This window comes from Hirundo rustica, chromosome 2, assembly GCF_015227805.2.
Source record: "Hirundo rustica isolate bHirRus1 chromosome 2, bHirRus1.pri.v3, whole genome shotgun sequence".
Lineage (NCBI taxonomy): Eukaryota > Metazoa > Chordata > Aves > Passeriformes > Hirundinidae > Hirundo > Hirundo rustica.
The window spans coordinates 40,202,259-40,225,287 of NC_053451.1; the positions used below are offsets into that span (position 1 = coordinate 40,202,259).

General features: G+C 35.0%; 1 protein-coding gene across 4 annotated transcripts in view; it reads left to right on the forward strand.

The window, feature by feature from the left end:
- Window positions 1–23,029, forward strand: part of CNTN5 (contactin 5) — a 611,680-nt gene that overhangs the window by 140,650 nt on the left and 448,001 nt on the right. Inside the window, exon 1 of one of the 4 annotated variants that reach the window (XM_040056170.1) lies at window positions 7,392–7,462. The exons of the other annotated variants lie outside the window; for them this stretch is intronic. The gene's annotated coding sequence lies outside the window, so the exon portion shown is untranslated. Of the gene's footprint in view, window positions 1–7,391; window positions 7,463–23,029 lie in introns of those variants that run through there. 4 annotated transcript variants of the gene reach the window in all.

Sequence of the window (23,029 nt, forward strand, 5' to 3'; positions counted from 1 at the left end):
CAGGTTTTAGGAGTTTATTTAGTTACTTATCTATCCATTTAATTTACATTTTGCCTTTATATTGTTCCAGAAGTCCTTTTTGGTTGTTTGTTTGTTTGTTTGTTTGTTTTTTGTTTTTGTTTTTTTTTGTTGTTGTTGTTGTTGTTTGGTGTTTTTTTGTTTGTTTGTTCTGAATATAGGATTGTACCTCATCCGTAAGTACCAGCATAATTTGAACAATTACTCACAGCTGTTGCAATCACTTAAAAAAATTTCAGTAAATGTCATTTCTCTGTTGGAAATTTCAATACTTCAGAATCTGGAGGTGCTGTATAGCAAAATAAAAACAAAAGCTCAAACAACTACAAAGTGAACAAAAAATCATGATCATCAAATTTTCCATTCAGTTTAAGTAATTTGCCTATACTAAATGCTTTATTGTATATAGAAAGATCATATAAAATGTTTAATGTAATAACCACTTATATATATGGTTATTTTTACCCAAACTACAAATTAACAAAATTATTTTGGGAAAAAAAAAAAAAAAAAAAAAAAAAAAAGGTATTTATCAGCAGAAAACACTGTTTTGATGGAAAATGCTGAGCTAGTTATTGAGGACTGTAATTGCCATAACACTATAAAGAAAAAAGAAAATTCTCCTTAAATCAAAAAGGATCTTATTTTTGTGCTAATTTGTCCACTATTAAGAATAATCCACTAATCTTTGAAAACTATTTATCTAAAGAGAAAACTTGCCATCATGCCACAAGTTGGAGACACTCACTGACATAAGAACTTCTGTAGGTGAAGCTTATGTGGACTGAACCAATGAGTAATTAAAAATAATATTTAATCAGAGAAATCTTCTGATCACTTACTGTGTTATTTAATTTGCACAAAAATGGCATATTTTAGAACAAGGATGTTGAAAAAGATTTTTACTAAATCACTTATTTTAGTAGCTGTTTAACAGGAGGGTATATAGACTTACCAACGTTTTAGCAACTAGACAACAATATTGAAAGTTAATTTGAGACTCTGGATCTATTATTTGCTACTCTAATTACTTGCTTTAGTGAGCAAAGCAGCCTGAGGAAAATAAGCTAGAATACCATCACATCAGAGGACTGAAATGATAGAACCTCCAGGCTAAGTGATCTGAGGTGTTGCCACTTGCAGAAAGACTTTGTATTTCAGTATTTTGCTTAAAGTGTATTTTCTCTTCTGAAGATTTTCTGTACCAAAGCCTGCTTGATTTCATGACATAATTTTCAATAATTTCCCAGGAAGTAAGATTTTTTTCCCATCTCTTTAGCCTCCCTTCTCACCCAGTGATTCAGATTTGAAGAGGTAATAAGAAAAAAGGAAAATTCCCTTTGAAAATATCATTTGATATGCTTTAATAACTTCTTTGCCTTAGAGTGAATATTGAGTTGTGCTGCTGATAGGCAGGGGGAAGGGTTGCACCAATTAAATGGAGCCTGTTTTTATTCTGCAGTGTCTCATTTTTGTGTAGTGATCTTCTAAAGCAATGGGCAAAGAGAGAGACTGTTTAGTACTAATGATGTTTTCTGAGGAAATAGGAGGATGCCCTTGTACATACTATGTCACTGTAATAAATAAAGGATCACGCAGAGCATTCAGTTTTCTGCTAATTCAAAATAGAAGTACGTGCTGTAATAGATGAAGCCGTTATCTGTGGCTTCATATGGATATGTAGTATGATATAAAATGTTAATATATCTGAAGTTTAATTTATGATTTGCTCCTAAAACCATGCTTCCAATATAGACAGTAAATTCAAAGTAGCCTTTGTGTTCTCCTTGTCTTCCAGTGCCTTGCTTAAACTATAGAATGGAATTTAATTAAAGCCCCTACTTACTTCAATAAGAGAAGCCTTGTCAGTTTAATTGATTTTTGGTCAAAGTAGTATTGATTGGATAAAAGCAAATCCATTTCTTTCCCAACAATTAAAACATTTAAATAGGCTCTGTCTCCCTTTTGATGAAAGGACATGAAACCACTGACATCTGTTCCGGTGGCTGATGTTGATCATTAGCAAATGAGTTAATGTACATTTATACTGCGACTCATCTTGTTTTATTATAATATTCTACTACATTAAGGTTTCTAATATCTATCTATTAAAGCCTAGAGAGTCCTATAAAATGTCCTTACTATATTCTGCTGTAAAAACTGTTTCAAATAAGCGTTTTTATTCCTGGATCTGAGTCTGTACTGAGTGTTTTTAGTTCTCATAGTGAATATGAAACTGTGAAGGGTGTTGAGCACTTCAGAGTTACTGCTTACTTAAATATTTTAAAAATTATCCAAATACCATCTTCCAGAAATCAGATCTAATTTACTTGCAGAGAAATATTTTATCAGTTCTAAAGTCCAAAAATCTTCTCTCCAGACCTTCCCCACAGTGCATCCCAATGAAACTTGCATGGAAATTTCAACCTTTAACTTACCACTTCTGTTTGAAGCCTACTATGTCTTCCTAAAACTTCTGAAAACACCAAGACTTCTAAGATTGCTGAAATCTCACTTTCCTTAGCAGAATAAGATAAAAGTGAACACAATTTTACACCCAAGGTCCATGTAGGTCTCTATTCTGTCTCCATCACTAGCCAATGTTCAAAGTGCAATGTGAGAAATAGCTCATGCAGAGTGATACTTCCTGCTGTGATGTTTTCTCAGTGGTCTCTGATGTGGTCCTCCATGGGCTGCAGAGGCACAAACTGCTTCCCCTTGGTCTTCTCCACAGGCTGCAGGAGGATCTCTGCTCTGCTGCCTGGAGCACCTCCTCCCCACTCTTCCTTGCTGTCTGCAGGGCTGTTTTGTTCATATTTTCCCCCTCATGTTTCACAACTACTGCACAGCTTTTTTCACCCTTTCTTAAATGAGTTATCACAGAGGCACCATTGGTGTCACTGCTGGGATCAGCTCTGACCGGGGTGGGTCCATTGAATCAGCTGTGTCTGAAGGGGGCAACTCTTCATGGAGGTCACCCCTGAAACTTCTCCACTACCAAAACATTGCCATGTAAACCCAAGACAGAAAAATAAATAACACCTGTAGTTTTGTAAAATCCACACATATTTGCAAAAACCTTTCAAGACAGTGGCTCTGGGAGCAGGATGCTTCTGAAAATGCATTTGGGACTGGGGCTTAATTTTTCTGGATATGGAAACAAAAATAACTTATAATGAAGAACTAATCTGGAAGAAACAATATGAGAAGCTTTGTAAAGTTTGAGCCTTGTTGACAGCAGCTTCAGACCAGAGACTGGAGGCTCTGCCAGTCTGGTGTCCTCTTTTTGCTGTTATTTGTATATTCTTTAATTTGCTTCTACATCTGTCTGTAATGCAGTCAATTTTTAAAACTGTTCCAGGCAGATAGTGCAGTGAGAAAATATCCTAATAAATAAAAAGTATTTCAATAAGTTTTTTGTCATAGCTGAGAACTTGTGACATATTTTTTCTCTGCTGAAATATACTGTAGTAAGCGTATTCAGGACTGCTGGAGAAAATGCAACTTTGTCATGCAGATCCTGTTACAGGAAAAAAACCTCCAACCTAAACATCTCTGTTTTCATGGCATTGTTTGCTTAAATCTCTGTTTATCCCCTTTCAGTCATGTGCAATCACAAGACAATGACTGGTAATAAACATAGCTGTGTGTAGTTACACTTCCAGGCATAAGCATTGCATTGGCAATACCATAGAAATTCTAACTTTTTTGGTGCTGTTTGCTGGTTGTTTTGTTTTGTGGACTTTTTTTTTTTTTTTTTTTTTTTTTTTTTTTTTTTGGCAATTTAGTTTTATCTTAGAATGCTAAAGTAGCTAGTCTTATTTCTGGTCATCTGCCTGATTGTTATTACATAGTAGTACAATCAGTGTTTGTGTAAAATAATGCTACAAACTATGTGTGCTTATACTTTTAAGTTTACTGCGTATGGTCTCACTACAACTGGCAGGGGTAAAAAAATATGTATTATGCTTCAATAAAAGGAATTAGCCACTTTTTTCAGTGTTAACACTGGTATGTTAAATGCTCAGGCTTTTAAAAATTTAAACGTTTTCAGCCAGCAAATTATTTGCTCTAAGCAGTTATCTCATCCTATTTGCCTGATTGGCATTGACCTTGTAGCTCCATTTAGAATTCTAGAAGAAGCCTTGAGTGTAATGATTTTTTTTGCTGTTTCTGATCTGTGCAATACTCAAGATGATTATGGACAGAAAAAAATAAAATTTCTTCATTTAAATTTTGTTTATGACATAAAAGTTCTTCCTTTTCTCCAATGTGCACCAACACACCTTTTCAAATATTCCTCAAGTCCTGAGTGCAATCAGTCAGTTAGGAACTTTCACAGCAAAAATGATAATATATTCAGAAGCTTGGGTAAGATGGATTTTTGTTTTCCATTGCCCTCCCGAGTAAGTACAGACAAGTCACAAGAGGGTAGTAAACTGAAACTATTTTTTCTTAGAATAATTTTATTAATTCCTCCTACATATCCTTGATTTTTTCTATATTTTAGCCGGCATTTATGTAAACAAACAAAAGTTAAGCAGTCCAAATGAATACTACATGGTAAGGTTTCCCAAATATTCCTGAAGCCTACTAATTAAATATTTGTTTTGTTTATATTTTTCTTGGTGTTTTCAGCCTACAGAAGTTTCTGGTTTTAAATGTAGATATGTCCAGGTCCTCCCGTAGAGAGCAATAAGAAGCCACTTTTCTCTGATAGGCAAGAAATAGATACTGTGCTAATAAGCATGGTGGGAGACGGCTTCATGACTCTTAATCTACACATATATCTGCTAATTCTTCTCCACGTGCCTAGCAGACTCTGTCTCTTTCTTTTCTTTCCAGGTATGGGTTGGCGAAGCTGTAGGCTGCAATACAGTACATAGTCTTATAACTGCCATTAAACTTAGAGTTTATTAAAGTTAGAATTTGTCTAAAGTAATCACTGATATTTGTGGCATCAAAAATGTGGCTTTTTTAAAAGCACTTAGTGGGGGGGGAAAGTAATCAAAAGCATTAATTATCAGTTAGTTAGATGCTTGCTTACTACTTTGCTTGCAAACCATGCTTGCCTTTAAACCCCATTCTAGCCCATAAAACCATTCTTCTTCGTCCCAGGATTCTTGCTGAAATCAACAGAATGGTGTGACCTCAGGAGAACTCCTTCAAATACGACAAACCTTTTCCAGCCTTAACCATGTGAAGAGTCTCTAGGGTGGGGTTCTCTTTAGTATCTGATAGCTTTATCCTTCCACAACTTCTACTGCTGCTTTGTATCAACTGGCCTACAGAAGCAGTAATTTTTTGTCAATGAAAAGTAACTTTTCTCTCCTCTAGATCTTCTCTCCCCACCCCCTGCCCCACCCCACCCCCTCCTCAGCAGAAACACTCTGTTGTCACCATAAAGATGAGGCAATTTTTCTGAGGACATGCAGGCCAGACCATGATGACAATATTGCTGCTGGAGTAACAGAACTCTTCCACTGACCTAAACAGATATATATATATATATATATATATATATATATATATATTTTTAACAAAATGAAGGCTGCATTCCAGATACCTGATCATTAACAACAATGATAGTACCAACAGATATTTAAAGCACGGGAGAACAACATTATTTTCCTTCTATGTCACTGCTCCCCTGATAGTTTATTTATTTCCCATGCAGTGTGAGGGGACTGGTGGGTATGGCTCTTTCCTGGGATCATCTGTGCACCCATCTGCAAGTGTTTGTGACTGATATTGCTTTCTGGGAACTCCAGGCACACAGCAGCCCGTGGTGATGCAAGAGGAGGTGGCAGGCTGCATTTCCTCAGTTTTTTGTTAGTGTCAGATAAAAGACAAGGATAAAAGGTTACAGCATGTTATTTCTTTTCTTACCTTTTTAAACTGTATTAACCTTCTTATGGAGGAAATAAAAGCTGAGTTGTACCATTATAGTCTGACCTGCCCTTTTAAAATTAGACCTGCTGGCACCTCCCGAAAAATATCTAGAAGTGCTCTATCTACTCAGTTTGCACTGTATAGAATGTCTTTGATTGCCGACACCTTCCTCAAAGGAAGGTGAAGATTTAAGTTGAAGATTTAAGTTATCCCTTGTCTTTATTCCTTATTTTCTCTTTCTGTTGACATCAGTTGGACTTCAACTTTACTTGGCTTTAGATATGACTAGAACCAGAAAGGGGATTTGGTCAATGATCAAGAAACCTAAACTGCTACATTCAATTCTTTTTTCATACTTGCCTTGTGTTATAAACTACACGAATCTAGAGCATGACTGCCCACATGGATGTGTCTTCTATCATTTGACACACTCAGGCTGGATATCCCAGATGCCCAGTGCAGACATCTGTGGGGCTGTCAGATCTAATGTAGAAGTTGCTCCCAAATGCCTGCTGGGAGAGGTGTCTGGAGGCCTGGTGGGATTCTCTGGAGAGTCTCAGATGAAAGCAGGTGCCCAAGGGTGAACAGAAAAAATATTCTCCAAGCAACAAAGTCAGTGTTTAGATGATACTCAGGCACTTGGCTGGCCAGTGCTGGCACATGTTTGCCGGGGAGCTAAACAACCCTTATTTTCATGCTGGCTGGTGTTAGGGACGCAGACATCTACTGAGCATGTGGATATCTATGTATAAACACCTAAAGCTAGACCTGAATTGCATTTCTAGAGATGTAGAATGCAGTATATGTCAGCAGAGTGGAGATGTTTTAGGCATGGTAGGAAATCTCAAATAGCTGTGGATACTTTTGAGTACTGAACTGATGCGGGAAATATCTAAGGCAAGAGCACTACATGTGAGTGCTGTCTTATTGTGAGATTCACCTAGGTAGGAGCAGCACAGTGAAAGGCACCCCTCTCTTTCTGTAGACCCACAAATAAGTCCAACACTGCATCATAAATAAAAGGGAATATTGTGTGCCTTAATGCAATTGTGTAGAGGGAATCAACTGAGGGAGATTTCTGATAGGTGTGTGTGACAGAATAATAGAAGATTTTTCATCAGGCATGAGAAGTATGACACTGATTATGTGTACTGTTACAATTAGATTTATTGCTACTACAGTATCTAAATATTACCAATGCATCACAGCTCCCCCATGTCTGGAATACACTAATTGCATGAGCATTCAGACAGTTCTTCCTGCCATATCCACCCGGCATTCTTACCTTAGGACAAATTGCACTGCATATCACAGGTGTGGAGTGTCGGGGGGATGACTGACTTGACTAGACTATCTTTGTTGGAGTCACAATGTGTCTTCACTCCCACAGATGTTCATGGTCCATGGAACAACCAAGGTTCCGTTTTGGTCTTCAGTTCTCCTGTGCTGTGGTTTAACCCCAGGCAGCAGCTAAGCCCCACACAAATGCTCACTCGCCCCTGCAGTGGAAGTCCAAAATCCAAAAGATAGCCCTCATACTACATACTATGAAGTAAGTTAAAATCACCACAATCAGCAAAATTCTGTGATTCATACATTGGTCTAAAATGCGTGTTCAGTGTTTTACTGAGTGATTTATGGGTGGCTGTTCATAACGGAAATCAAACAGGATTTTTACCTTAAATTGAAGCGTAAATTCAAGCAGAAATAGTTGAACTGTCAAAACAAATTCAAGTATAAGCAGACTTGTCTTTATAACAGAGATAACACCTCAGAAACAATGGTTGCAGTCATTGGTGGTGGATCCTGCTGCAGACCTAATAATTCAGTGAAGGATCGTTTTCTAAATCCTTGTGTCACAGTGGCTCCATTAATCTGGACCTTTTTAAGATTGAGTATTTTTGAAAATTCTCAGTGACTTTCAGACTTTTTCTTGCTGTTCTAAATCTGACAGTTATTCCTAAACACCCTTTTCAATACAGCCTGATTACCCCTGTTTACATTTTCTCATGTTTCTGGCACCCTGTCTCACAGTAATTAGTGTGGTTGCAGCTGGCAGTAGGCATATCTGCCACAAGCATCCCTAATTCCTGCCATCACCTAACATCTGCTCACTGATATTCTGTTTCTCAGTGTCTTAATCTCAAGCTCCATTTATCCTAGGGGTAAACATCTTCAAGAAGGTTTCTTTGTCTGCTCTGTTCATATCAGAAAAGTGAATGCTTTTATTAACTGTGATTTGATCTGACACATGCAACCAAATTCAACTGTTGTTCTGTGCAGCAGGAAGCAAATTTCTTATTCAAGTGTGTTAATTCGCTGTGGTGGTCTGCATTATTACTTTATTGAAGACATTTTGATAATGTCATTATAAATTGTGTGTGTCTAATGAGTTTCATTCGAGGCAATAACTATATTAAAATAATACTTTTTAAACTATAGTATTTGTTTCCTATATGTAAAATTTTAAGGAAAAACAGAGCAGTGATGCTTCAGTTGTACTCTGCTGTGTTTTCTAATTCAGTGATTATAGCTGAGATTTTGCATCTGATATGAAATTATGTCTGTCCAATGAAGCAACTAGAGTTACACCAGTTCATTCAGAGTACACAGCCCCGACTTTTTATTGCAGTATGTCACTGGGCCTTGCAGTAAAATTTAAAACAAATGCTTTTTGCCGTAAAAACTAAGGAATAGAGTAGACAACAAATGAGAAAAGAAAAACATCCGTCAGGTTTGCGTTTCTTCTGCTTTCAGAAAACTGAGTGAGGGGTGTCACTGAGGTTTGTAAGTGTAAGAAATGCGGTTTATGAAAATAAAACCCCAGTAACTTCATAGTTACACCATAATGATAATGATTAATGGCTGAAAGCACTTTTGGCTTTGGGGACCCGGGTCAGATGATTACGATTTGAAAACCTAAACAGACTAAAATAAAAAAACTGATCTGTTTTATATATATATATATATATATATATATATATATATATATATATATATATATAAAGCCCCAAACAAAGAAAATTTGAAGTCTGGCTTTTGTAACCTAAACCAAATGCTTAAAGAAACCATTAAGACTAATCCAATCCTGAATCTTAAACTGGAACAAATGAAAATTGTAGGGGCAAAACTGACCTGCGCATCTGGAATAGAATCCTTCACAAGGGCAATTTGTTTTATTCTCACATAGGCTTCAATTACTGACAACAATCTTCTTGTAACTGTGCAAAGGCATTCTCTTGTGAAACTTGGCTATGAGGGATTGGGAATACAAACTTGACTCCTGGATAATGCTTGATATTAAAAAATAAAATCATATACATACACATATACAGTTTACAATTATTTTTTCATTCAAAACCTGATACCTACCTAAATTTGAATGATGATTTTTTCATTCCATTGTTCAGTTCAGCTGTGAAAATTTGTTTTGTCTAAGGAAGGCATGGGACAGTCATATAGTCACTGAAATCCTTGCTTGCCATGTAAAATTTGCTCTCTTTTCTTGAAAAAAAAAAATAGCTGCTCCAAAACAGCATAGATTTGGACAGCCAAATAACTTTCTTAGCAAGTACCTCCTCACAGATACCTCCTCACAAATGATGTATGCTGATCCTTTTAGCACTAATGGATTTGCAAGAGCAGCATAGTATCAGGACTGTGGGATGATGGAGACGTAGCAGAAGTGATAGCCTACCTTTACAAATCAGTATTATCAGTGAGGGACAGACTGGAACCATATATTTCTTCTCATAACCTCGCCCTGAAATGTGCTTCACTGTGCAAACTGGGTATTATGGAGATATAATCCAAAAGTATTTTATCCTTTTGGGGTTTGGAATTTTTTTCTTTTTTCTCCCCCATTTTTTTGATAGGTTGTAATGTAGACAGCTGACTCTGGCAAGCTGCCAGACCCCCACCCAGCTGCCCTAATTTCTCCTCCTTAATGGGATAGGGGGAAGAAAATAAGATAAAAAAACTCATAGAGCAAGACAAAGACAGGGAAATCCCTTATCAAATACTACCAGGGGAAAAACAGTCTAGACGTGGAGAAAAATTAATTTACTGTCTGTTAAAATAGATTTGGACTGTGAGAATCAAAGACAAATTGATACAACACTTCCCCCTATTTCCCTTCCATTTCCCAGAGTTGAAGTCACTGCGTCATCTTGGACTATTTTTCCCCGCTCTGAGCAGTGTGGGGTGATGGTGGAATGCAGCCAGTCCATAACAGTTCCTTCTCCTCACACTATTCCCCTGCTCCTCCATGGACTACAGTTCATTTAGTGAATATCCCCTTACTGTTGAGTTCTCCACAGGCTGCAGTGTGGGTATCTGCTCCACAAGCTGCAGGATAATCTCCGCTTTGGTGCTTGGAGCACTTCCTCTCTTCCTTCCCTCACCCTGATCTCTGCAGAAATTTCTGACACTTTTTCTTTTCCTATTTTCTCCTCCCACTGCTCTGTGGTGGTTTGGCTCTTTCTTAATCAGATCTTCCCAGAGGAACTGCCAGCCACTCAGTGATGGGTTCATGGGAACCAGCTCCTCCCAGAGATGGTTCTAATGGTGGTTCCATTGGAACCTCTCCTTAAAGGGGCTGCCCCTGCAGTCTCCCCAATGCCAGCATGTTAGCAGGGCACACTTCAATCCAGTGGAGGAAGATAAAATTCAGATTAGTCTAGAGAGGAGAAAGACTGAAGCAAAACAAATAGCGGCCTTCAAATACATGTTAGACCTTTTTTTTTTTTTTTTTTTTTGGGGGGGGGTTCACATTGGGTAATTTTGGCCCCAGGTGGAAGAATTGGGAGTTCAGCACTAAGTATTGGTTTTGCCATCATGGACACTCTGAAATTCACTTATGAAATCTTGATATGTGGTAACCTAATTTCTACAAAGATCTGTGAATTTTTGGCTTTTTAGGTGAGTTATGAAATACATATTTGATATTGAGAAGTATATCCCCCAAGTCATAACAGATCTGGTTTTATATCTTAGGATTTTTCAAAAATCTTAGGATTTTTGTCTCATAACTATGATTATGTGAAGTTCGTGAGGCATTGGAACAGACTGCCCAGAGAGGTTGTGGATTCCCCATCCCTGAATGTGTTTTAAACGACGGGGCTCTAGGTAAGCTGGTCTAATGGAATCACACTCCTCATGGCAGAGGGGATGGAACTCAATAATCCAATCTTTTTTTCCAGGGCAAGATCTCAGAGAGCAGACTTCATGTTGTTTATTCAGGAATGTTATTTTGACACGATTTGCTGTCAAAATACTGTCTCGTGAGGCTTGTTGTAGAACTGAATGACATTATATCCTCCCTTTTCTGTCTCTATCATTTATCCTTTTCCAAGAATGCTGCCAGCTTCAGTAGGAAATAGTTCATATACCATGTGATATAGAAAATTACAACTATATCAATTTGAAACAGTTATGGAAAATGCTGTTTAGTTATAATGTAAAAGCCACCTTTCCTTTTCATTCAAAATATTATTAGTCCTGTCTAGGATCTGAAAGTATTTCAAACTGCTTTCCTCTCTACCCATTTTTCCATCCCTGTCTGCCTATTTATGAGATGCTGTTGAGATTTCAGTTTTGCTTTTCCTTACTATAGCAAATTATATGGCCAAATCTACCCAAAGTCAGTATCCTCTCAGTTACAGCTATCATGTCCATCCATAGCCATACTGATTGCTTGTTCAAATACTGACTAAGGAGGCAAAACAAAAAAGAGAAAAACGGGTGGATTTGATTTTTTAAATTTTCATCTTTTTAAAAACAGTGCTTCCTAAAAATTGAGATGTTTACCCAACCTATCTGCTCTAAAACAAAGCCCTAAACTGCCAATTATAAACACTAAGTCATGAACATTTAGTAACTGAATGACAATAACTTTTCTTTCTTATTTGCATCTCTTCACTAGATACCTGGTCAGGTCTAAGAAGACCTGAACAACCTTAAATTTCAGTGGTAATCTAAATGTGTTGTAATCTTCTGCAGTATTTCCCCTCAGAAAGCTAAGACCTATGCTTTACAGTTTTCTTAGCTTACTGAGTGACTTATTTAAATTTTTAATTTGTCAACATATTTTGACTGCTAACAAAGACATTAGATCTGCATATGATACCTAAATTCTACATTTAAAAAGTTGAAATGTATGAAAAGTATGAAATAAACTACTTGTAAATATACCCAAAACCTGGATAGATGTGTCAGCATTCTTATCACGGTAAGTTTTATTTCTTCAATGAGATTAGTTTTTGTGGCTATTAAAATTACAGATTCATATTTTTTTTTACTGTTTTGTTCCTGTCCATGTTGTTGTCACTTGTAAAAGTGGGAAAAGATCACAATAAGAAAATCAAACCTTTCACTGGGCATAATTTAGGAATGGTGATCACCAATCAGTGTCACCACAGAGACTCTCCAAACCAGGAGCTGATCCCTTGATCACTGCTTTTCCCCTTCCTTTTTTTGCTGTGTGGGGCTATGGAGAGAAGAATTGGAGGCACAAAAGGCAAAGATCACAGGCTGAGATAAGAAGAATTTACTGGAAACAGCAAAGAGACAAATAAACAATGACCAACAATTCTAATGACAGAAGCTACAAGAAAAGGAAACAATTCACATGGGAAACCATCAACAATCCACAGTGTTGCCTCACCACATTTGCTGGACTAGAGGGGAAACCTTCTCTCTAGAATAGAGTCCCTTAATCTCTGTCTCCTGCCCTTCTCCGGCTACTTCAAAAAATTAACCCCATCCTGGCTGGAACCAGGATCTGCTGTAATATGCCAGTACACAAAATAGTTTGAAACTTACATCTGTGTTCTTGTCTCTGCTTAATGTACTGCTTGATTTTTCTGCCTTTTCTAGCCCTACTGTGTGATAGGAAGGGAAGGTTCTGTCCCTTGCAGTTATTTCCATAAATATCATGCAATTGCTGGTGTCACAGAAGAGCAGCTATTCTAAACCAGAAATGAGTACTTATACAGCATAATTCCCAGAGTTGTAAGCAAACCTTCATGTGTGCAACAGAGATAATAGTCACCTATTATGATTTATTTTTCTTTGACTTTTCTTAGGCTCTTCAGAAATAAGTAATAACAATGAGACATACATGGACGTTCAATCTTTACTTTCATATAGGAATAGTTTTGGTACAATTTTTTCCCCCTTTTGTTTGCAGTTACAGCTGCAAACCAGAAATGTCTTGCCCTGGACACTTTCCCTCTTCTCCTTCCTCAAAGTCACAGAGACAGAAAGCATCTAGAGTCACTGTGTTAATCTTATATACATGATTAATTCTTGACTAGTCAATACTTAGCACAGTGTCTACTTCAGATCCTACTGTAACAGCGTCATGGTTTTCGGTGGGGTTTTTTTCATACAAACTATATAGAAATTTCATGATTCCGTATATCAGTGGTCTCTCTTCATCATCTTTCTCTTCTAATGATGTGAGTCTAAACCCTGTTTACCATCTACATTTCAATTTCCTGAAAATTTTACATTTTCCAATAACTTTTCTGAAATCTGATGTTCTCCAGCTTGACAGAGGAGCTGCTTCTTTGGCTGCTTTCTCTTTTGAGGAACTGAAATCACACAGAGTCCATCACTGTTTCATTTCCATAGTTTCCACATGTTGTTTGTCTCCTCTAGGTCTCTACCTGGTATCTCAGCAGTTCTGCCAGAGGTTTGGCTCCTCTCCTCTCAGCTGCCTCTATAGCCTGTCTTCTTTCTCTTACGTGTCTCGTGTTCTTGAAAAAATGATTAATCTGAATTTAATACTGCAAAAAAATTCCAACTAACATATTTAAAGCAAATAAATTTCTGTTATCAATCCAATGAGTTGTATCTTGTATACTCATTGATTCATTGGCACTAAAAAGTCAAGTGCCCACAGCACTGCCTGTCTAGAGATAAAGCTCTGTCAGTTTTAACATCTGAATTTGTAGTGAGCAGCCTTGTTTTTCCTTTTTTTCCCTGCCCTCCCCAAGTTGACAAGTTTTTTATGTATTCTGTGAATAAATAACATAGACTTATAATGTTCTGTGTTTAAAAAGGAAAATGATAAAGAGAATTCTTTGCCCATGAAGGTCGTTTACAGTGTTAACTAATTTGTTAATTAAATAATAAGGTGTGCATGCTTAAAATAGCTGATCTCTAAAACAAAATAATTGAATACATATATCCATAATCTAATTTTAGATAGCTAAAAAGGGACCAGTATAGTTCAGGCAAGACGGGGAAATGGTTATTTTTGCTTAAAAATAATGAAAATTTCTCTTTCTGTCTGTGATTCCTTCAGGATGAGGGTAACAAGACATTGCCAATCCTTATTGGCTAGATTCCACAGTCTAAAGTTACATACTTTTGCTTTGCAGCCTGTTTTATGCACCAGCTAGAAAATCTTTTAAATCATATATAGGCTTTTAAATTAGCTGGGGGTGAGGGGGGAAAAAATGCAAAGCAGAGAATTGTTTTAGAGATTCTCAGGTTACCATTTTGATTGTCACCTGAAGTTTATGAAGTTCAGCTGCTATTTACAGATGGGGCTAGTGCAAAATCTCCAAAAACAACAAAATATTAAGGTAAAGAGATATTTGTATTATTTTTCCACATGTCTACATTGCAGGATCTTAATATATTAATATCTTTCTTTACAGAGAGAAAAGAGAGACATAGCCATATCTATAATTACTAACACCCACTTGAAGTCTGCAATACATAGACCATAGGAAAAGGAAACTGTGAAGACTGAGGATATTTTCTCCTACTTCTAAACACACTTGTGAAAATAATCTAAAAACACATCTTGGGTCTACAGAACTATTTTATCCAATCCTCTGCATTCTTTTTTCCCCATACTCCATAGGAAGGAAATGTTCTGGAAAGTTTCTATATACATAGAAAATTCTTGATAGTTCAGTTTTAATGATATTTTCAGACAGCAAGGAATCAAACTCATTATGTGGCACAGGGTAGTACAAGCTGCAGTGTATATATATCTTTGGTAGCTACCTCATTGAAGGAGAGTTTCTGGTGGTTAAAATTAGTCAAATATTTTCCTTGGCAAGGAATCAACAAGCAGAGTCCTTCAGCTTGAGGGGTTCAAGTGGATTTTTTTCTAAACCCTAAATAACATGGTCCACGGGTTCTCTTTATGAGCAGGATCTAAGTGCGGGTCAAGAAGGAAGAAGTTGATCACTGTTTGAGAAGAGCATTCATTACCATACTTCAGGGGTCTAATAACAGGCAGTGTGCCTGGATTATTAGCTGCTATAATCTTTCAAATTCTCTTTATTGAAATAGGCACTTAGAAGCAGCAAGTAATGATCTGTAGCATCTCTTATGGAGAGAGATTTTCCTTCACTCAAAGAATCAGTGTACGAACTCCTCCTTCAGTCTTGTCCTCAGAAGTAAGAGACTGAAGAGACAGGCCTTGAACACCTGCAAGAATTGCTCTTTCAGAATTGCTTTTCTGTCCTTTTCTTCTTTTCATATTTGTATTATTCACTATTCCTAATGTTCTTTTTTCATTTAACCAGAGTCTATTTCTTTTCCTTGGTAAAAGCAAATGAATATTCAGTAAATGCACAAGAGTCATTATAGGAAAAAGTGGATTAAAAAACTCCATCAACTCCCTTTCACTTGATTTGAGAGACATTTAAAGTAACAGTATACAATGCACAGTAATTTTCTAGGCATTGTGCCTTGGATTATAATTTTCTTGAGTTCCTGAATTGAAAATTACTGCATCCTGATATCTTTGTTGCATTTGTTACTTTTGTTTCTTATGTTTCTTTACCGTAGGCATATTTCAAATATAGTATACAGTATATACCTTCATCATTAGCCTTTTTCTGAAGGAATTTATTTGGCATGCTGCACAATAGAGCACAAATTGGAAATTTTTTTTAATTATTTGTTTGTTTGTTTTTCTTTCAATAATAATATTTTTGTTGCTCCTTTAATCATTTACTTGTTAACATTTGACATTAACCTCTGTTTGGGGAATGTAAATTATTCAGGTTTTTCTAAAGTCAGAAGACCAAAGTGAGAATTTCCACAGGGTTATTCAGAGAAGATCCAAACAGGGTACATACACTTTTTGTAGGTGGCTAACATGTTGATCATGGTATGACTAACTTTCTAAGTTGTAACACATATATAACATTCTTCTCCAATAAATATTCTATTAAAATATATAAAAAATCAAGTGCAATTTAAAATTCCTTAATAAAAGCATGATTGGTGGAAATTTTACCGTTATATTTGAAATCCTGCACGGGGCATGATATATATATATATATATATATATATATATATATATATATATATATATTTTTAATTTAAAGGTTTAACACAAAGTTGTGCAGATGTTTGAACAGTGCTTGGCTGAGAAGCTGAAACGTATTTTTGAGGACACAGAGTGAAGACATGACATAGAATCCAGTAAAAATTTACTTTCTTGTCTTAATTTCAACATTTCAAAAGCTGTGAAATAACTGAAAACAGAACAGAAGCTATAACGAATAATGGAACATAATGAAAAAATTATATGGGTCAGTTCAGTGTTCAGCCTTATGTCTCTTAATCTTTCACAAATAATTTTATTTGAAAACCAATGCTGCCATGATACAGCTTATTTTAGATAAAGAAGAGTCTTTAAAAGACTTCAGCCTGCAGTGAATTAGGCTCCATACCTATTCTTAAAGTCATGGTAACTATCAGTTTTCTACCACAAGAAATTAAAGAGAGTATAAAGGAACACTACAATAGTGTCGATCAATTCAAAAGAAATTTTCAGTGTAACATTATCAGCATGGAAATGTTTTAAATACAAGTTATCAAAGTGGTCCTCCAAGTTATACTCAGTGATACAGTAAAAACTGTTTTACTCTTTCACGTTCTTATGCATCAGTTTCTACAGTGAAGTGAAAATCTTTGTGACTGATTGCTCTTATCTCCACTTCAGTTCTTGGTTTCCTTTCTTTCTAGGTGATATTGCACATTTCTTGCATGTGTTTTGAACGTATTAATATCTGTACTGTTGTCATCTTTTATCAGTGTGTTCTAATATAAGAGAAAGCAAAGTTGATGCTATTATTAAGTGCTAATAAGTTGAAAAATTATATCTCTTTTGTAAAAGACATGTTGAAGTAAGTAGGGACTAGGAAAGGAAATACAATATTGCATAAGGAAAAGAAATATTTTTAGTGGACAAAAGACTAAAGAACATATTTAGAACACTGTATTTTAATGACTATGAACTGACCAGAACTGACCTGGGCTGTGCTGAGATGGGGTACTCCCCCTCCCAAAATCTGTAATGCTAAACGTCTACATGCTCTCCCTAAACACGTAACACACAAATTCTACTACTTTCCACTAAGTAACTGAAACATTGGCTCTTCCTAATATCCCCTCCCCATTTAGAAGATAAAAATTTCACCTCAAATTAATAAAGTAACTCTGCGCATAGAGTTCAGTAATATGCAAAAGCTAGAGGATGTAATAATTACAAAAGATCTATGTTTGAAATATCTACTTATTAATTCACAGATGGAGAAAATTTCTGAGCCTTTAATTCTGGATGTATGAAAGTATGTGTTTGTGCTTCAAAGTCTTGTGGTCATACTTGTGATAACAAATATGTGACAGAATTGAGCATTTCTTTCATTTTTACATTTTCATGCTAAAATTAAAGCTTTGCAGATATGATTTTGTGAATGTAAGTGTTCCTCCTAATTGCAATTCCAGATGAAATTGAATAATTTCCTAATTGTTTGTGGTAATTGAAATCTTAGGGAACTATGCTAAAATAAAGAAATTGAACAAAGTATTTCAATATACATGTGACATGTCCAAACCCATTGGCTAGGACTTCAGATGGGTTAAATCAGGAAAAAACCACAACATTCTTAAACTCATTGGTACTCTGCTAAATAATGACCCTTTCCTGCAGGACCTTTTAAGTTTGTTCATTCACTTGAACTTGCCAAAAAAAAAAAACCCCAAAAAACCCCAAAAAACCAAAAAACAAACCACCAAAAAACTCAAAAGTAATAGAGTAATATAGATTACCTCTGGTCTATTTTGAAACAGATCTGACTTCTCAGTCATTATCAATCACAATATGTCATTCTATTCCTGATTAGAAGTCAAATATTCAGTTTCATGAAAAATGATGAGCTTTTTTTTTTTTTTTTTTTTTTTTTTTTTTTTTTTTTTTTTTTTTTTTTTTTTCTTTCCCTGCATGGAACAAACTTCGTTCTTTTGTTGATGTTTTGATTTGTTTTCTTTCAGACTGAATTTAAGAACACTTACTTATTGCTGCCTGGACTTTCAGGCAATGCCATAAATTATGGCAGTTGACATTCACCATATTGTCTCAGTATCTTAATCTCACATCTATTGACTCTTCTGAAGTACAAATTTTTATCTTTCATGAAAATACAATGACAACACTGTAAAGCACAAACAACATGGCTAGTTAAATTCTCTGCTAATATCAAAACTAGCCCTTCAATCAAACAATTCTATATGCACACCTTGCTTTTATCAGGAATCCCTGTTTTAAAGAAATCAAGTCAGGATATCTGGTTTTACACTTTAATATTTCTTGTTACCTAGGATGAGCTTTTTGTCTGTGGCTGCCTAAGAGTTTTAAAGTCAATAAAAAAATAAAAGTCAACAAGCAAATAAAAATAGAAAGGGATTTGACATATATAAAAAGTTTCAAAATCGTGTTCTTTACTATTTCAAATCAGTTTAATTAAACCAAACTGAAATGAAATCCACTTATGCATGAATAGGCTGTTTATTTCAGTGCAATTTTCAGTGTTGTTAAATATAAAGTTCTCTTGTGTTCCCACAAAGTTGAATAAAATCCCTTTTGTAGCTGTTGATGGATGAAAGTTCCCCTAAACAATATACATATCCTTATCTGGAAAATCATTATAACATGTTTTGCATGGTGAATTATTTTAATTCATATTATTCACTGTTCTTGGTGAAAAAAATGTCATCATGCAGAACTAAGTAATATAATAAATCAAGTAATAAAAATAATTACAAATGAATATTAAATAGCACTCATAAATTAAAGTGAAGCATAGATTAACATTTTGTATATATTATATTAAATTCATGTTTTAACAAAAAATACCTTTCATTATTTGGTAGAATGAGATCAAAAAACATGAGAAGTCCAAAATTTTATTACTGCTGCAGATGGTCTGAGTTGAAAAATCTCTGCTCCTCTTTCAAAAGGATTGAAACATGAAAAGTCTTTCAAGAGATATTGGTAGAGTATTGTTTAACAGTTAATTGCTGGTGATATCTTAGTAATGAGACTAATTTTTAAAAGCCATTTCAATTAGATATAAAACTTCCTCTGAAAAATTAAGTCTTCCAAAGAAACACACACATATAAACATATTTTTATTTTGCATTTGCAATGTTTTTGGCATTGGATAATACACTATCAATATTACTTTCATTTATTTAAGTCTTGGAGATGTGGGTTGACTAAAAAAAAAAAAAAAACAAATGGCATAGGAAAGGCGACAAGGAATAACAGATAACAGCTTGGCCAGAAGCTCAGAGCAGGAATAAGTTAGATAGAAGGACTTGAGAGAAGCATAAGTAAACTGCAGAACAAAAGCTGTAATGGAAAACACCCCTATCAGAAAAGGAAAATCTGTGATTACTGACTTTTCAGTTTCTTCTTCTTCAGTTATGTGTAGTTTACCAAACTACATTTTTAATGAAATGAAATCCAAATATTAATAGATGCAGAGACAATTGAAAGAATGAAAAAAAAAAAAAAAAAAAAAAATTGCATAGTCCAGAGCCTTTCATTTGAAAAAAGCAAGAAATTTATCAAAACCTTGCTTTCTTATGTATAAAAGAGTAACGCGTCAAATAACAAGTAACCTATGTAAGAAGAGACTGACAAGAAGGAGTACACCTTTGTCAGTGTTTCTGAAATGCATTTCCATTAGAGCAGGACATTTATGTGTGGGGTGTGGAAGTGAATTGTATTATACTAGGTGAAACCATTACTTATCATCTTTAGATTTTTATCAAAATTTTTGTCAGTTATAAATTTCATTAGTGTGTATGCTAATCTTCCACCGTTTAGATCTATTTCTTTTTGAATGTCTGATGTCAGATACTTTTATTGGCAGTAGGTTCTTTCATGATATCTAGATAACGTGCAGACTCTAGATATCCTGCTGACAGGGTACTGACTGAAAAAAGAAAAACCTCTTTTATCCTAGCTTTCAAATACAAAGGAGAACATGAAACATACAGCACTGTTTGAAAGATTTTTCCTATTAGTTCTTTTCCCTATGCTGTGGCACAAATTTACCCCTAAGAACATAGAAGATATTTGATGATACAATCAAAAATCTCTGCTTTTCTTTTCAGAAGTAAATTACCTTTACCAGGTAATTTTTTAAAAGGATTCATGACAATAACATGGCCAAAAAACCCAAACCAACCAACTAGAATAAAAATAAATCAAAACAAACCAAACCAAATAAAATTAAAAAAAAAACCAACAACACCAAAAAAACCCAACAAAAACCCCTGAATAATAAACCCCCTGCAAACTACAAAAACTTCTTCTGTAAATGTATTCTTTTTATATCCAAACCACTGTAAGCGACAGATTTGTAGCTTCTTTTTAGATTTCTCCTACCAATATAAAAGTTACTTTGTCCTTTATCAGTCAGGGTCATTTTTTCCTCATAAACTTAATTTGTTTTGTTTTGTTTTGTTTTGTTTTGTTTTTTTTTTAAATATTGATATTACATAAAATGCTTTCTTTGAACCTATTTATCAAACCATGTTTGAAATTCTCTCTCTGCTTTCACCTCTTTTTAGTGAACTTCCTACATCAGAGAGACGATAGCAAATAAGCAAATCTACTGAAACTTATTTTATTTTTTTCCATCTCCTTCTTAGCTATCATGTCTTTTAAATAAGTTCCTTGAATCACTGTATTGAATTGTATCTGTCACACATCCTCATCTTTATTTGGATTCAAAAGCTGAATAAGTTTCATGGTTTTACATACAAAAGAACCAATCTATTTGAAAATATTTAGCTCATTGTCATGCTTTTGAATGCATTTTTGTTTATGTAATACAATGGAAAATGTTTTATGCAATGTGTTCACATATATGGAAAAAGTATTAATAAAACTATTCAAAATATGAAAATTAAAAAGCTTATATGTAACATAGTATATAATCATATTCTACATATAACTAAACTGTAAAAGTGAAAGGTAGTAAATGGACAGGTAGAGAGGGATATAGAAAGAAATAATGACAGGCTCTAGCTCATAAAATACAGGCAATTTTTAAAAATATTCCATTTTTATTTTGTCTTCTGGAAGGGACATTGCACTCCAGCACCTATTTCAGTAAACAGCATGTTCCAATTCAAAAAGTAATGATTTAATAAAGTCAGTTACTTTTGTAGTATGGCTCTTGGACTGCTTGAGAAACACGAGTATTTATTGGTTGAAAGTGCCAATAAAAGACTTACAGTGAAACAAATTATAAAAACCACGTTCTTATAAAAATGTGTAAAGCACCATAACAATATCCTAAAGTAAAAACATGCATGTACTGCTGCTTCAGGTATTTTTTCCCGAATCTTTTCTTGGAGCAGGGAGTGAACAGTCAAGAGCTGTTTCTGTGACCTTGGAAGTAATTTTATGACTAGTTGGATGAAAGTGCTTAAATCCATTGGCTTTCTTCCTTCAATCAGCTGAACAAATCACTTCTGTTATTCACAGTCAGCTTGGGGTCTCTTAATCAAAATCTGCCATCGATATTTCCTCATTATATGTAGCACACGGAACTGTGTGGTTGCTGATTTGGGCTAATTCTAAAATGTCTGGTTTGTAAACATGAAACCATTCCAGAGAGTGTTGTTTGGTTATGAATAATTCAGTGCACCATGGTTTAGCCTGTACATTATCTAGAAATTTTCATAAAGAGAACTTCATAAATTCTGGTAGTCACTTGTCTTTTGTAGAGATGAGTAGCTTTTTTTTTTTTTTTTCCCTGAAAAACCTTATCTGGGATCTAACTCTCAAGCTGTTTAAATAAGATGAACAATGTCAATATGTGTAGAATCAGGTTAAAAACCATCAACAACAAAAAAAAGCATTTAAGCAAACTGTAATAAAAGCATATTTATTCATCTGAATTTCAGAATCAATAATTCTTTACTTTGATGTACAATAATGTAGTGTGGCACATTTTTCTCCATCACTCTATTTTTCTCCAAGGTGAGTATGAGAGTTTAATCCAAACTCTTGTAAGTGCAGGAGGCATGAGATATAGTCCTTATGCCACATATATCTATGTCAGAGTGACTCAGGAGCCAGAAGCTGCATCTTTGCAATACAAGTCTGGACTAAATAGCATCTTCAACATGGCAACTTGTTTGCGCAAGAACTAGAGATGAGGGCACCAGAAGGACATTCCTTGTGCTTCTCATTTCTATCTCAGTTTTTTTTGTCTTGAAAAGGAAAAAAAAAAAAATTAAAAAAACCAAACATTTTTGGTCTAGAATCTTGTGGCTAAAGTATAGAGTAGTTCAACTAGTAAACCTTATGCTATGATAATTACTGCTGTCTCCACATTACCAATGCCTAAGAATACAAATTCAGATCAGAAGTGAAAAGAAATTCCAAAGTAAAAGTAGCAATCCTTTTAGCAGCAGAAGTGCCTTTTCTCACAAATGTGAGTTCTGTACAAACTTAAACATATCTATAAAGGTGTTAACTGATACCGACAACACTTCTTGATGCTGAAACATTTGTAACACCTTTGCACATATTACAGTATTTGAAGGCCGGTCAAGAATAATCTCAGTGACATATTTCCTCCATGCATTCTCTCATAAGGTTCACTGTCTTCTTTTCACCTAAGGAACATCAATTTTGACAAGATTTGTGAGTTCTTAGTAACACTAAGATTTTTTACTTATCTGCTTTATTTGAGATATATTGACTATGGCATGGGCAGAAGAGGAAACAGGCATACGAATATGAACTAAAGAGCCACACAGAGGAATATGTACT